This window comes from Balearica regulorum, chromosome 6 (assembly GCF_011004875.1).
Source record: "Balearica regulorum gibbericeps isolate bBalReg1 chromosome 6, bBalReg1.pri, whole genome shotgun sequence".
Classification (NCBI taxonomy): Eukaryota; Metazoa; Chordata; class Aves; order Gruiformes; family Gruidae; genus Balearica; species Balearica regulorum.
Genome location: NC_046189.1, coordinates 23,550,431 through 23,562,147, shown reverse-complemented (window position 1 = coordinate 23,562,147; position 11,717 = coordinate 23,550,431). Strand labels below are relative to the sequence as shown.

Here is an 11,717-nt window from a genome sequence, read left to right as displayed (position 1 = left end):
GAAACTTTTGTTCAACTATGTAAGTCAAAATCATTGCCACTATAAACTAAGAAACAAGAGCTATTCAACAAAAATTAACCCAGACCTTGGTTTTACAGTGCATCTACTTAAAACATGCTGAGTATTTTTATATCCTTTCTGTTGACTAGAGATTTATCAACCAAGGCACATAGTGTATACTCCAAAACACATGCACACACATACATGCATGTCAGCAAAATTGACAGTCAGCCTTTACTGTAAGTAACACTTTCTATCGTAAGCCCCTATTTCATTTTCTTCTAAATTTACCGGACTTCAACTAAGTGATCTGAAGTTTCTCAAGTATGATAACATTTTAGTCCTATGTTTTAGAAAGTTTGAACTAAAATAATTCCCTTCTTAGGAAGGGGTATCTTTGCTTAAATTGAATTTCCCAAATGTCATGTTTGAAACTCAAAAATGTCCTTGGTCCTTTAGATCAGAAATTGGTGTGCAGGTGAGTTTGTACTCGACGGCGAGGGAAGGGAGGGAACTCCCTGGCACAGACCCAGAGCTAGCTGAGTCATACATTGAAAATTACAGTTCTCCTTTGACACATTAGAAAGAGTTTTTTAAAAGACCGGCTGCTGGTGTCTACTTACGTGAGAAGAATTTCAGCTCCTCTGGCTCTTCTCAGCTCTAGGTAGGACGTGGCTCCGCACAGGTCCTGGGCACTGCCAGCCCCCGAAGTTGGTTGCAGATCTCCTGCCATACAAGATGTGGAACAGGAGACCCACCAAACAGTGGTGACAGCTACTTCTGGCCTGACTGAAGGTGCCCAGATGTTGGAAATGGGACTCAAGCTAATAATTCCTTGCCTTTCATAGGCCTTCATGTAAGATCCTCTGCTTCAGCAAAACCAGCAGTAACATCGCTTATTTTAGAGAACTCGTGGCTCAAAATTTGCCCAGAAACTCCTCTGGGAGAAACACGAGGAAGTGCTTCTGGCATCCTCCTGCAATGGAGATTTACATTACGTACCTGCAGGAGTCTCCTCAAAACCATTTCTGGGCACTCTAGTTAGAATGCTGGGAGGAAATTTTGGACACATCCAGTATTTACTACCTCCTTTGGGGTGTTTGCTATGTGGAAGGACCTGATGCCCTGGGAAGCCTCCTTCTACCCAGATGGCAAGCAGAAATCACCGTCTGGGATCTTTTCTTGCAGAGACCCAGGAGGCCACATGCCAGCTGGCCCAGTGGAGATAGGCTGGACTCAGGCTGCAGGGGACAAGGCAGGCTCCTCTGGTCACAGGCATGGGAGGCTTCTGTTTGGATGACGAAGAAGAAAGTCATTGAAGAAAGCGGTTCCTGGAGCAGAAGAAGCTACAAGGTTAGACAAAGAGACATTTTCTCCTCCCAAGTGAGAAAATGATGTTTGTCATTTTGTCTCAGGGGCTGAGGTAAGGGCAGACAGAAACGTCTAACTAGGAATTACTACCAAATAGGTGCCTTAGATAAATAAATACTAACCCAATTCTTCACTTTGTGAATTTAAATGAAATTCACGACTAGCAACTGAAGAGATACCAATGGAGTAGTTAAACCAGGAACCCAGCATGTCCTCCGAGCTTCCAACAATCACCCTAAGGCTTCCAAAACCAAAAATCCGCAAAGATTTTTAACATTTGTGAGATTTTTTTTTTCTGTGAATTTATCTAATAATCTTCAAATCCCTTGTATTTTTGGCCTCAGCACGTTCCATAGAGTGAGTTTTAATAACATGTCTTTTATAAAAAGGTAATTATCTATGCTTTCCTTGTTTTGACCCTGTGCCTTAACAATTTCCTTGGGTGTACCCTGATTCTTCTTCTGTGAACAAACCATAGTTTATGCCTCTCCTGGCCAAATTTACTAAATTTCTCATGGTGAAGCACATTCAACAGACTTCAAATGAATTCTGAACGTTTTTCAGAACTCTCTTGATTCTTCAGCATCATCTTGAAATCACAAAAATTGCAACTGAACATGCTGGTCTCCTTTTGTTTTAGGTTTTATCTGCATCTTAATTTCCTGGTGTTGTCAGAAAGGAATGTGCAGATATTGCAGATGGAATTCCTGCCACACAGTAATTTTGGCTGGTAATAAGTCATATAATTTCTTTATCAACACTAACTCTGAAAGCAGATGATATATATATATGTACATATCTATGTATACAAATTGTGTAGCTTCTACTATTATATAGACATCCAGGACACTATTGCAGCTACGCAGCTTCAATCAATTAACAACAAAATCTCTTTACAACGTGAATACCATGCATATTTCAGATTTATGGGAGGGAAAAGCCATTTAGGTAACCATGAATTTCAAGCAACCTGTGCCACAAGATATGATGACATGATAGCCACCATGACTGTAGGGAGAAAAGGTGACCTTTGTCTGCTCAACATTCACCCAAACAATTCAGATCTTGCAATGACGGTATTTTAAAATACTACACGAAGATGTATGTTTAGGATGATTTTCTTCCAGATGTTGACTGTAACAACACATTCTGACATGTGCATGCTCATGCCAAAAGATTGACACGATTTTCAGAAATGCGCCTCATCTTATCCATTTACAGAATTGGGACCCAAACCACTATATTTCATTATCAGACTGTCCAACAGAAAACTGCAAATTAAGTATCTTTAAAACTGCTCAGTCAGGTAGTATGAAGGTGCTATGCTTGCAAAGGTTTCCAGATAGACATTTTAATTGCATTAAGTTGTGACTAAGAAATGAGGCTGGTCCTGCAGTGAATATATTATGTAAATACAAACCATTTAAACAGAAAATTATAAAAATTAATGGCAATAAAGAAATCTTTTAATTTGCACCGAGAAGTGGTCCCTTTTGCAACTATGTAATAAAAGATTCATTTAAAAAATGTAAAAATAACAAAAACACTTGGGAAACAAGTGAAAAAAAGTGTAAGGAACAATTTAACACCCTCTGGAAGATGAAACCAGGCCATACACTAAAGATAAGTAAGTGAAGAGATACTGTCTTAGCAAAGATGAGTACAAGCATATGCTGAAGTATTTCCTGGAATGGGGTCTGGAGGCCCTAACACTTATCTGCTTGCAATTCTGATTTATTTTAAGTCATTTCTGAATAAAATCTGCCTGGATATTTCAAGAAAATATACCAAAAAAAAAAAAAAAAAAAGGAAAAAAGAAACGAATGTCAGTTTCTGTGAATGTAAAAAAGGAATTAATAGCAATATGAGGCCCAGAGTGTAATTTAATGGACAGTAATTAGTTTCTATTGATATGCATTTTTTAATAAAAGCTGTAATAGTTGTTTGTTGAAAGAGAGATGCTTTAAGCTTCGTATCTGAAACCCATTTCCTGCCAATGCATTTTCTCTCGGTAACTTTGTGGGAAATGTTCTGTGAAACATCCTCTCTCTTTAAACCTTGATAAAATTCTTGACTACGTCAAATGTAATAAGTTTTAGACAAATGACTGTCATCTCCTCGAGCTGGAGAGTTTGAAGAAAGCACAGCAAGTATGTTTATTTGCATTAAACACATGCATCAGTATGGTGTGTGTGAGGAGCTCTAGTATGGCTATTTTACAGCCACCGTAAAGAGAATTTTTTTCTATGTCATGTTAAAAGGCTATAAACCTTGGTGATGTCTGTCTTATGCAATTTCATTTGTTTTAATTGTACTACAAAGGGTTCTTTTGACTTAGTAACTTCTTCAAGTCACTCTTTTCAAAAGACATATGGAAAACCCCCCTCTCATGATTATTAATAATGTAGCTGGTATGGACAAAGTCTCAGAGTAGGACGGGGAAAATTTCCTTCAGCCCATAGAGACAGAACTTAATTTTATAGCGGTTGGTAGTGCTTAGTTTCATTTTCTTAAATGTTCTAGCCATTGAATAAAGAAATAATTTGAAAAGGAAATAGCATCTACAGTATTTGAACTTGCCTTTAGCCTAAAATGTTTTAATGTTTTGAGTCTATATCTTTGACAACTGAAGCAGACTTTACTGAATACTGGTGAGAGTTCACTTTGTAATAGAAAAGTAGTCACTCACTGTGATCACTGTGTCTTTTTAGTATGCAGCCCAGAGGATTCAGAAAAAGATTACATTTACAATAATTAACATATATGTAAATGGAGATCATGGCTATGAATGATAAATTTTCATAGCAATTTAAACCTTGTTCAAATTAATCAACCATACAGACACTTGATTAATGAAAGGCAGCGTCACTTTAAAATGCAACATGTTAATATATATTACTGTTATCGCTGATCAAAGAATCTTTAAACATAAACCAATTAAAACAAAGTTCAATCTACATTTTTTACTGGTTTAACTCCTGCAGAATTGTAAGAGTATTATAAAAATTTACGTATTTTATTCTCCTTCATATCTATTTACTAAATTGACTGTAGTACAGAATCACACAAGTAATTCTGCTACTTCATTAATATGATTGGATCTGAAAACTACCAGATTAGTTTTTCAATCTAAACATATACATAATGGCTGATTGCAAAGTGGGCAAAATGCATCCAATTTCATTCTTCATTTGTAAAACCAGCAACTTGCATCTCATCTCTCCTCTTCTCAATTCAATCACCAACAGGCCAGTCGCACGCAAGGTTCGAGTGACCGATAGCAAGGGAGCTGTTTAGGAGGACCGCCTGGGCGGCACCTTCCCAACACACCTATCTTCAGAGGATAGCAAGGCCGGAGAGTTTTATGGCGATGCCAGATTGCTGCAGAGGTCGGCCCAAGAATCTAGACAGGTTTTGCTTATTTCACGTCTTGCCTTATATAATGATGTGTCATACCACTCTGCTTCAATTCACTGGCAAATTTTAAGTGTATTTTTCATAAATTTGTCTATATTTATATAGTGGTAATTTTTAAAAATATTATTATTGAAAAGAGTCGCTAACTTCCAAGCTGTACAATGTTGTTCACTTTACCTCATGATGAGGAAAACCTAGTAAAAATATATAGCACGTTTCTGAATTGTAGCCTTAATGAAGACTTACGTGCTATGGTCGTGATCAGACAATATAGGCCAGAAGGGGAGTTAAAATGGTTAGCCAATCTCTTTTTTTAATTCAAAAACTATTTAAAATGTGTCTTTAAAAGGTATCAGCAATTTGTATGTCCAAATACTGAGTTTTTCAGTAAGCGGTCGCATTGGCACAAGAGTAAGAGACAGTAAAATCAAAGTAAATTCATTAGTTTTACAAAAGAAGCAAAGACCAGCCCTGAGGTCAGTTTTGCCACTTATTGATTTGCTGATATGCCTTCTGCCTTGGTCCCGTGGCACCCCAACTTCTGCTTTTGCAAGAAAACCCTCGGCTGTGTCCTGAATCCAACGAGGCTTTTGCATGTGGTGTGGCCAGACCTTCAGACACCGTTCCTCACCCACACGTCTCCATCTACCCCCTCTGACCTTGCGTCCATCAGAGCGCCAGCTCCGGGCAGCCTTTCTAGAAAAGCCCTGGCAATACCTGCTGCGACAGCCATTGGCATTTGTAGTCAAGCTGCCCACAAGCAAAATGACAATGGGAACAGGAACCCTACGCTTTAAAATAAATGCAGGCAAAAAGCGGATGCAAACGTACAGTTGCGCCTATAGGAAACAGACGCTCCGCTGCCTTCAGGTTCTCTACGGCTGGGGGGACGGGGGGGGAATCAGCATGTTAGCACGTGCCTTGCAGTAAATAAGTCATGTGCATTAATTTGTATATTTACATTTTCTATAAGTTTTTTCTAAACTTTCTTAATTTTTTTTTTTTTTTGGATACTAGAGTTTTCTACATATCCAGGTGTTTGGCAGGTTGGAGGAAAGTTTGTAAATGCTTTGCACAGCTGGGCTACAGGATCTGAAGAGACTGAGAGTGAATCCACAACTGTTTCATCTGACTTCTGTTGGCCAACACATCCCTCTCAAAGTGCTGCAGAAGGTATATAGCTAAAGACAGCTTTTAGGCTTTGGAAAAGCTCCAGAGCTGCTTCTGCTCCCTTCTTTTCATAGGGTGAAAAATAAGGATGTTTATACTTCAGCTGGACATCTGTTCTAGAATTCTCTTAAATAAATATTTTAAGAAATATGACCGTATCCTGGACATTTTATAATTGCCTTTGATTTTCCCCTCCTAGTTATACATTGACCTTGTACCCCCTCAATCACTCCCTTATCCTCAGTGTAGTTGTAAATCCTTTCACCAATACCTTATTTATCCATTTGATTTGGAAAGGGAATGCCTAGCTGGCAGGTGGGTTGGGTTATCTTATATGTTGTTTTTAAGCTGGATATCTGTGTTCTTGCAATCTATGAGTGGTTTTGTACAAACTTTGCTCCCCCCCGCCCCACGAGTGCCAATACAGGCTGCTGGAGAGGGAGGAGAAAATGCTCGTTTGTTTGGGGGCAGTGGGACATGTAGCAGAGGGAATTTTTCTTTATTTTCCTATTCACAGCACAAAATATGCTCAGCTTTTAAGGCGCAGGTCTGTATGCGTGTTGGCTGGTATTTCTTAAGCATTTGTTTTACCAACAAGCAGAAGAGGAGACATTGGCAGTAGTCTAACAAACAAGGATCCATTAACTCTATGTTTTTGTGGTTTGTTGTTTGGTGGGGTTTTTTTCCTTTCTACTAGATTTCAACTTGCTTACTAATTGGGGAGCAGTAGTTTTTGGTAGCTGGAAAATCCAGCTACAACCCGGTATCAGTCTTCTTTTGACGGAAGCCAATAGTGTCTATGGACTATTTTGACACTTGACTACCTGTCACCTAACATTACTGTGTTGGTGTACAGTCTTACTAACCCCTGCCATAGCTGCAACCGCTTTTAATGAAGGAGATTTTGAAACAGAAATATTGACAACTCATACAAGACTAGCCTAAACCACGAAATGACGGCATTGACAACATCCTGACTGAGCGCTACAGAAGTGTTAGAAACATACATTTTTAATGTCTCCTTAAGAGTAAAATGTAGGCTCCAAAAATTGTTCTCGACAAAATTGGGAATATGTGTTGATATCTCAGGATCAACTTTTAGTGGATATAGAAAGGTAGGGTCATTGGTCAAGCAGATATTTTCCCCCCCGTGCACCTACATTTGAAAGTCAGCAGGAGATTTCTCAGCTCTGGTTTTTCATTCTTTTGTTTTGGGTTTTGTGGGTTTTTTGTTTTTGTTTTTTTTTTAAGCTGAGAAACCCATTTGAAACTCAGCCCTTCCCATTGTTTTTCTGCATCCAAATGCCAAAAATTTGGACATGTATTTTCCCAGCTGGTTTCTTATAGTTTTTACTGCACTTATATTTTCCAATTTTGTGAGCATTTGGTGATGTTACTCTCCAGGTGTTGAGCTCTGCTGCATGAAGACCCAAATTCAGTGTCTCTGTATTGAAGTTCAATCTTCACAATAAACTTTAAAGGATGTTTTCATTAGATTCCAGGGGAAAATCACATGAGTAAAGAGAGATACGAATTTAATAAATGTAAGCCTTGCTTCTCGCAAGCTGAAACTGTAAATACACTGGTCACTAAGTGGATTTTGCCAGAAGGAAAATTCATTCTGCTTTCAAATATCTACATATGGAAAAAAACTGCTATACAAGGTACCTAGCTTGAGGACACCATTGGCTCTATAAAACAAATCCCTCTCACTCAGGTTTCTTCAGCTTTGTTTACATTAATTTTATTCCACCCCCCCAAAGGGCCAAGATTGTGAGCTGAAGGAGAATTATACAAGGCAAACAGTTTTAATTTCAAGCACTGAATGAAACACACACTTCTTAAAATCCTATATTACCTCACATCCCATGAACTCTTAAAAAGAAAAGTTCTAAGCGTATGAAAATAAATCCGCTCATTCCCTGAGAAAAACAGCCCTAGCTGTTAAAGAAACCAGTGAATGGTACCCCCCGACGCGGATACGCTGCCGTACCAACACGATGGCCGAAGATGGGTGGTTATAGTCCCAGCTGTGGGAGCTGGCTCCTTACCTCGGCCTTCTGGCGTAGGTTTCTCCACCTCAGTCTCTTGCGTGTTAGCAAAGCGTCCCCTCACCCTCCGCAAAGCCGAGCCCTGGAGCAGATGGTGTTGGCGTGAAGGACTCTTCCTTGACGAATCTGTAATCTCCCTTGCAGGAAGTTCTGAGTCAAACATAAAACCAATAGACATTATTCCGCCCACAGCAGAAATGCAGAGTTCAAACAGATTTGTTGAAATGTATTTAAGCTCTTTGGTAAGACATTTTAGAACATACTAACGCACGTGTGTTAGCACAAACCCAGCCAATTAGCGTCAAACATTCTGGATGTTTTATTCCCATCAACCCAAACATCAACAAGCAATTTCTTCTTACGGTTACTGTTAAAATGTCAGTATTGCTCGGTTTCCATTTTAAGTGCTGATGGAAAAAAAAAAGTTGCCTGAAAACTTAGATTACAGACCAACCCCAACTAAAGTAGTTCAAAATTGGAAATGTTGTATTTGAAAATATTTTTTAAAAATTTTTTTGTATGAAATATGTTACTGAGGAACGCATGTAAATACATCCTTTTTTCTGACTTTTAAAAAGAAAAACAGTATTCTAACAGTTAAAGTCCAGAGCTGTGGTTTAATATTTATGATTAAAAAATCCTGAATTTAGTAAAACTTAAAATTTGTTTAGGTATAAGGAATCAAATTAGTTATTGGATGTTATTCATAGGTGAAAACACCTCTTAGAGTCTTTGCAACCCTAGACAATTTACCTCTCCCAAAACTTTTCCAAGAGCCACACTTTCCGATACTATCCTTTATTTCATTGACCCACAGCATTGCTGTGGTAATTTCATTTGTTTAGCCGTATAAGCTCCTGATATGTATGCCCGTGGTTATGTATTCCCGACTATCGTCCTGCGGGCAGAAAAGCAGCACGTGTATCAGCCTCCCTGGCCCGACGGCACCTGGGGGAAACAGGAGAAGGGTTTTTCCTCGGGGCTGCCCCCCCGGAGCCCCAGCCGAGCGCAGCCACAGGCGGGGGAGCCCGGGCACCGCGGGGGCCGATGAAGCTGAGTCGCCAGAAACAAACTTACCGACACGCAGCACTATTAAAAAAAATATCTGCTGGGTTTGTTAACTAGCGTATTTTACAGAGAAAGAGGCTGGCCCCAGCGGTAAGGATAGTGGCAAGCTCCTTCGGAGCGTGAAGAGGAGGGGAGCACAGGGAGTTTCGCACACCAGGTGGGCAGCCAGCGAGAGGTGCGCGCTCACAACACAATTATATTGGTTTAGGATCAGAATCAAGCTTTTGATTCTAACAGAAAGGTTGGGGGATTATTAAAAATGCTGTTTAATTGCTGTGACTACCCGCTCTGTTAAAGCATTAGACCTCTTGTTTCTCATTCATTATGGAATAAAAGACTAAGCATTTAAAATACTCCTTTGTCATCGAGACCTATAAGATAAACTGCTGCCCTACTCCTTTCTTATTACGGCAAAAGAAAATAAAATCTTCTCATCTGATTGTACTAGAAAAGCGATCTTGTTGAAATAGTTATGCGCTATGATTTGGGAGCATCAGTGCTCGATATTCCTCTTTGCCACCTCTGCCTCACCAACCCCAATTCTGTTTTCTTTAATCGGATCAGAAGTCGTCTGGACCTAACCCACAGTTCCCCCAACAGCTATAAAATTTTAGTTATATTCACAGAATAAATTAAAAAATAAAATATATACCATCAGTAAGGGTAAACCCCATGGTTCGCATGTGCATACCCTGTATCCATTTCTCTCCGTGGTTGCACCAAGACCCCTGAGCAAGAGGCCGGGGTTTCTGGCGCTGTGTTATCCCAGCCTGCCGCAAAGGCTCTTACCGCAAAGGTGCTTCCAGGATTACTGTCGTTAGTGGAACTGCAAAGTGTCAGAAACTGTGAAAAAGGGGGGGGGGGGGTTTATTTGTTTTTGAGGAAGAAAAGAGAAAGAAAAAAACAAACCCAAAAACTTACTCCAGGTAAATCTTTAGTTATTCTTACAATGTATAACAGGGCCCAGTCTGAGCTCATATCTCAATAGATTACAATCCACATCATCTCGCATTTGGCAAAAGTGCCAATTCCTCAGAGCTACAAAGAACAATATATACTTAAGTCCATACTCACCTCAATCAGTCTGTGTCTGCGCATTCTGTGGGGGATTTAGAGGATGCACAGGTCATTGTATCAGAGAATTGAAGAGACATATTACAGTACATTATGCTGGGCTTCACCTGGACTGGACACACATGAAAGAGAATTCAGCTGCCACAGCTTCCTTTGTATCTCCGTTTTTCACATTCTGAAAACAAGCTAAAAAGGAGAAAAGGGACTCAACTTTTTTAAACCCATAAAAACTGCTGGATAAAGATATAATCACAGTTTTGAATCAAGGTAAACAATATTATCATCAAATTACGGAGACTTTTAAACTATATATTCTAAACACGATGTTTCCATGTTCATCGAAAATTTATTTCCATCTACATTAATTGCATTACAGTGATTTAATCAAATGTCTTGTTAAATTGTTAGAAGAATAGGTAATATCCATATAAAAAGAAGAGAACAAAATATGGCACCTGGCAAGGTTTTAAGTAAAAAGCTTACTGTTAGGTATTTTGTATTGAATTCGTATAAATGACTCAAATAGATGTAAAATACAAATGGGAAAAAAAATCCTATAACAAAGAAAAAATTACAGAGTCAGATTTATCAGCCATTCAGGTTTGCATTTCAACAAACCAGCCTATCTTGGTTTTGTATGGAACCAGTTTTGAATTTAGAAGTAATATCTGTACTAGATAGATATTAGATGCAACACTGTACTAAAGGAGACCTTATTTTTCCAAGAATTTAGGCACGTAAGATCCTTCTACAGCAGAGCATTGCCCCATGCAGGCGCATGATGTGCCTACCTCAGTCAAAACTTGCTGACCTCTATAGCAGTCTCACTTGTCTTCAAGACATGGTCCAAGGTCTAGAGGCTGATTCTGGGAAGCACTGAAAGCCATCAGCCCAATTACTTCTATGACAAAAAGCTCCTCATGCACTCAGGAAGCAGAGTAAAGATTAAGTTGTTCATAGTAAACCCCAGCTTATTAAAAACATGAAAGTTTCTACAGATAGATTTCCAAAAGCAATTAGGTGCCTTCTCTCTGAATTTAAAATACCTTCTCCTCCAGGAAAGCTGATCCTGTGGATGTGTCACGCACAGTTTCACAGATATAAACAAACTGTTTCAATTTGATAAACCAGAAAGCTGGTGGGTTTAGCTGGAGTGCCATACTTACATTAATGGAGGTAAAGAGACAGACCCTGTCTTTGAGGAAATGTGTTCATGAGAAGGTGAGCAGCCACACTGGAAGAACTCGGTAAATTCTGGCTTAATCCTTTCATGAGGCTTTAGGAAATGTGGTCTAGTGGAGGGTCTCCCTGCCCACGGCAGGGGTGTTGGAACTAGATGATCTTTTGAGGTCCCTTCCAACCCAAACCATTCTATGATTCTATGATTCTACGATTTTACTAGTTCAAGAGAAATGGCATCACTTATATATACATATTTAACATTCTTTCAGTATTACAATGAACAGAGCAAGCTTTGATTTACATGACTTTGTTGAGTAGTGGCATGAGCTACACCAATAGCTGTGTGGTGAATGGGTCTCCACCAGACAACAGTAGCTGCAGCAC

The 11,717-nt window shown here is 39.3% G+C and overlaps 1 long non-coding RNA gene across 1 annotated transcript; it reads right to left on the bottom strand.

The window, feature by feature from the left end:
• Positions 1-856: 856 nt before the first annotated feature.
• LOC142602288 (uncharacterized) lies at positions 857-8,147 on the bottom strand. The gene is made up of 3 exons (XR_012835953.1): positions 8,010-8,147; positions 1,087-1,288; positions 857-976 (listed from the first exon to the last, which is right to left on the bottom strand). It is a non-coding gene; the product is annotated as an uncharacterized LOC142602288 (long non-coding RNA).
• Between the last annotated feature and the right edge of the window lie 3,570 nt (positions 8,148-11,717).